Here is a 5,000-nt window from a genome sequence, read left to right as displayed (position 1 = left end):
GTTTCCCGTGTTGAGTCAAATTAAGCCGCAGGCTCCACTCCTGGTGGTGCCCTTCCGTCAATTCCTTTAAGTTTCAGCTTTGCAACCATACTTCCCCCGGAACCCAAAAGCTTTGGTTTCCCGGAGGCTGCCCGCCGAGTCATCGGAGGAACTGCGGCGGATCGCTGGCTGGCATCGTTTATGGTTAGAACTAGGGCGGTATCTGATCGCCTTCGAACCTCTAACTTTCGTTCTTGATTAATGAAAACATACTTGGCAAATGCTTTCGCTTCTGTTCGTCTTGCGACGATCCAAGAATTTCACCTCTAACGTCGCAATACGAATGCCCCCGCCTGTCCCTATTAATCATTACCTCGGGTTCCGAAAACCAACAAAATAGAACCGAGGTCCTATTCCATTATTCCATGCACACAGTATTCAGGCGGGCTTGCCTGCTTTAAGCACTCTAATTTGTTCAAAGTAAACGTGCCGGCCCACCGAGACACTCAATAAAGAGCACCCTGGTAGGATTTCAACGGGGTCCGCCTCGGGACGCACGAGCACGCACGGGGCGGTCGCACGCCTTCGGCTCGCCCCACCGGCAGGACGTCCCACGATACATGCCAGTTAAACACCGACGGGCGGTGAACCAACAGCGTGGGACACAAATCCAACTACGAGCTTTTTAACCGCAACAACTTTAATATACGCTATTGGAGCTGGAATTACCGCGGCTGCTGGCACCAGACTTGCCCTCCAATAGATACTCGTTAAAGGATTTAAAGTGTACTCATTCCGATTACGGGGCCTCGGATGAGTCCCGTATCGTTATTTTTCGTCACTACCTCCCCGTGCCGGGAGTGGGTAATTTGCGCGCCTGCTGCCTTCCTTGGATGTGGTAGCCGTTTCTCAGGCTCCCTCTCCGGAATCGAACCCTGATTCCCCGTTACCCGTTACAACCATGGTAGGCGCAGAACCTACCATCGACAGTTGATAAGGCAGACATTTGAAAGATGCGTCGCCGGTACGAGGACCGTGCGATCAGCCCAAAGTTATTCAGAGTCACCAAGGCAAACGGACCGGACGAGCCGACCGATTGGTTTTGATCTAATAAAAGCGTCCCTTCCATCTCTGGTCGGGACTCTGTTTGCATGTATTAGCTCTAGAATTACCACAGTTATCCAAGTAACGTGGGTACGATCTAAGGAACCATAACTGATTTAATGAGCCATTCGCGGTTTCACCTTAATGCGGCTTGTACTGAGACATGCATGGCTTAATCTTTGAGACAAGCATATGACTACTGGCAGGATCAACCAGGGAGCTGCGTCAACTAGAGCTGAGCAGCCGGCCGCCCGGGAGTGTGTCCCGGGGGCCCGCGCGAACACGCAAGCGTCCGCTCAATCATTCTGCAAACAGGAGGAGGCTGAGCTCCCCTGCACAATACACCTCGAAACCCTCTCAGGTCCCGGCGGCGCGCAGCGCCGTCCCAAGTACTTGGTCGGGTTCGAGAGAGGCGCAATCGCCCGGAGTTAGGCGAGTAGACGCTTTCGGTGCGACCACCCGTGCTCCCAACTGAGCTTGCCGCTGCCGACACAGGCCCGGGAGCGTGCTGTCGTGGCATTGCCGGCGGGAGACAACACGCGCCACCTACGGTGACCGGCAGCTCCAACGCCAGCGCCACAGAAGGACAAAAGCCCCACTTGGGTGCCGAAGCGAACTCTCCCAGCACAGCGCACGCGCCAACACATCCGCACAGCTGCGATACAAACCACCAGCGAGAACCGCTGGGGCGACCGAGCAGCAGACGGCGTCGCGGCGCCGAGCGCCGGGCGGCGGCGCATCCTCAACGCACACAGTCCTCAATCGGACCAGCACACTGAAGATGTCCACCGCGCTTCGCACCGGGCCCGCGAGGACCTACTTTGGCCGCACGGCGCCGCGCGCAGGGTGCGCCGGCGCGCAGCTGCGACGCCTGCCGCGTCCGTCGGCCGGCGCGCCTGCCACTGGCCGCCCCCACCAGCCGGCTGTAGCGCGTGCGCCCACGCACCGCGCGGCCAGCACGCCGGGAGGCGCCCCCTCACCGGCCGGGGACGGTCCCACCCAGCCACCGCCGCGTATCGCTTCACACCCAGATGCCGTTCAGTTTCGTCGGCATGGTGGGTATCGCTGGAACAACCGGTTAGTACCTCAACCTATCGTCGCCATCACCGATTCACCCCTAGCGAGAACAACCGCACCACAACAGGTTACCATTTGTTCATTTGCGTAACTTCACCAGAAAACGCAGGCGTCCATCGCCATTTGCAACTTCCACGATTATTGCATGCCTGTGTCAGGTGTCACGCCACACTACGTCTGCCCACATACACGCAACAAAATGTGCACGCCTAGACAATACGTGGAAGGTGGCCCCCGTACGTATGCGATGTCCATTGCTCGAACGACTGTCAACCGGCCTCTGTAGCATGTCGCAGATATGGAACGCGGTGCACCATGCCATCACGGTGTGTGAGGAGAGACGACTAGGTCCGAATACATCAACAGACAGCTCATGCTGATCGCCATCCACGGCGTCCGTTCCTCCCACACGTCTCTATGGCGTACCACACTGCAATCCAGCTCTCATAGGGAGACGACACGTAGCTGCGTGCACAATATTTGCACTGTATGGTCCGCCGTTTTTGGGCGCAGTCGTTGTACGGTCACACATGTGCCACGATGTATCATTCAGTACATAAGGACGAATGTGCAGTACAGATTGTGGTTTACGCGTACGACATTAGCGGACAGTTGACACAGGCCGCACCACAACGTAGCCTGAGTACGTCGCATGCGGAGGGCATTGAACATGCAAAGTTCTCACCAACCAGCTTGCGAAGGCAGGGGGCAAGGTGGGGACGTGGGGAGGGGCGGCATGTACGTCCTGCTGCCATCCACATTACAGTGTACAGCAGGAGCATGTGGAAAGTGAGCAAGACTTGCAAGGTGTTTAACATGAAGCGATACACAGGGGAGCGGGGAGTGCGAGTAGCGAACTATATTGCGAGGGTTGCGGGTGGGCAACACTACACTAATTGAACGAGTCGTATAACAATTACAGAGCAGGTTTAGGCGACAACGTGGGTTACGTTAGGCGACAACGTGGGTTACGTTAGGGGACAACGTGGGTTACGTTAGGGCACAACGTGGGTTAGGTTAAGGCACAACGTGGGTTAGGTTAAGGCACAACGTGGGTTAGGTTAAGGCACGACATGGGTTAGGTTAAGGCACGACATGGGTTAGGTTAAGGCACGACATGGGTTAGGTTAAGGCACGACATGGGTTAGGTTAAGGCACGACATGGGTTAGGTTAAGGCACGACATGGGTTAGGTTAAGGCACGACATGGGTTAGGTTAAGGCACGACATGGGTTAGGTTAAGGCACGACATGGGTTAGGTTAAGGCACAACATGGGTTAGGTTAAGGCACAACATGGGTTAGGTTAAGGCACAACATGGGTTAGGTTAAGGCACAACATGGGTTAGGTTAAGGCACAACATGGGTTAGGTTAAGGCACAACATGGGTTAGGTTAAGGCACAACATGGGTTAGGTTAAGGCACAACATGGGTTAGGTTAAGGCACAACATGGGTTAGGTTAAGGCACAACATGGGTTAGGTTAAGGCACAACATGGGTTAGGTTAAGGCACAACATGGGTTAGGTTAAGGCACAACATGGGTTAGGTTAAGGCACAACATGGGTTAGGTTAAGGCACAACATGGGTTAGGTTAAGGCACAACATGGGTTAGGTTAAGGCACAACATGGGTTAGGTTAAGGCACAACATGGGTTAGGTTAAGGCACAACATGGGTTAGGTTAAGGCACAACATGGGTTAGGTTAAGGCACAACATAGGTTAGGTTAAGGCACAACATAGGTTAGGTTAAGGCACAACATAGGTTAGGTTAAGGCACAACATAGGTTAGGTTAAGGCACAACATAGGTTAGGTTAAGGCACAACATAGGTTAGGTTAAGGCACAACATAGGTTAGGTTAAGGCACAACATAGGTTAGGTTAAGGCACAACATAGGTTAGGTTAAGGCACAACATAGGTTAGGTTAAGGCACAACATAGGTTAGGTTAAGGCACAACATAGGTTAGGTTAAGGTACAACATAGGTTAGGTTAAGGTACAACATAGGTTAGGTTAAGGTACAACATAGGTTAGGTTAGGTTAGGTTACACGTTGTTGTAAGGAAAGGTGTAGGGGGGGGGGCGGGGGCGGCAGGTTCGTTGATAGTGATTATAGTAAGTGAATGCTTGTGACATGATCAGATTTGTCACGTCAGGATGCACCTTTGGCTTATTAGAGGCGGCGCTCCAATTCTATGCTTGTGTCAGACCTGTGTCTTTGACTCATGTCATTGTTTGTGCGCTGTGACAGGAGGTACTATTGTGATGTTGGGTGCACCGTTGTATAGGACATGTGTGGGTGTTGGTGCCTGATCTGCGCAATGGTGGATGTCGAAAGGGTGGGATATTGTATTTTCCGCATGGACCTCCTGGTCTGGTTGTGATAGTGTGGATTGTGTAATGTGGCGGAGAGGATGCACTGGATGTTGTTCCATGCTGGTGCTTACATATTGTATGTGCGCCCGTTAGAAGCAGAGAGTGGTGCGTGATCAGAGTGGCTGGCTGACGTGTGGTTCCCATTGTGGGCAGACTCTTTCAGCATGTATACGGACAGTTGTATATATATTCTGTAGTTTGATGGCTCTGCATTGATTACTAATCAGCGCCGTGTGTACGGGTAATCTGGTTCCAGTCCAAAATGTTCCATCTGTGTACATTAGTGACAAAGACTCCCCTCATGCAGTGGGGCTCGGTCTGTTATAACTCTTCCGCGTAATATATTTGCCCCACGTTTTTGCGACTGCGAGTGCGAGTGCAACGCGCATGGGGACCGACATGCTGATGGCTCGGTATCGGACGCCGTACAGTGAGCAACGCGATCGCGTCTCTCGCTCGTAAGTGGTACAG

The 5,000-nt window shown here is 53.3% G+C and overlaps 1 non-coding gene across 1 annotated transcript in view; it reads right to left on the bottom strand.

Annotated features, from left to right (window-relative positions):
* LOC124773573 overlaps positions 1-1,302 on the bottom strand; it is a 1,909-nt gene extending 607 nt beyond the window's left edge. The window contains exon 1 of the ribosomal RNA XR_007014816.1: positions 1-1,302. This exon is cut by the window's left edge and continues 607 nt beyond it. This is a non-coding gene — a ribosomal RNA (small subunit ribosomal RNA).
* Positions 1,303-5,000: the final 3,698 nt, after the last annotated feature.

The sequence above is a fragment of the Schistocerca piceifrons genome, unplaced genomic scaffold, assembly GCF_021461385.2.
Source record: "Schistocerca piceifrons isolate TAMUIC-IGC-003096 unplaced genomic scaffold, iqSchPice1.1 HiC_scaffold_954, whole genome shotgun sequence".
Classification (NCBI taxonomy): Eukaryota; Metazoa; Arthropoda; class Insecta; order Orthoptera; family Acrididae; genus Schistocerca; species Schistocerca piceifrons.
This window is presented reverse-complemented; position numbering and strand designations above follow the sequence as displayed.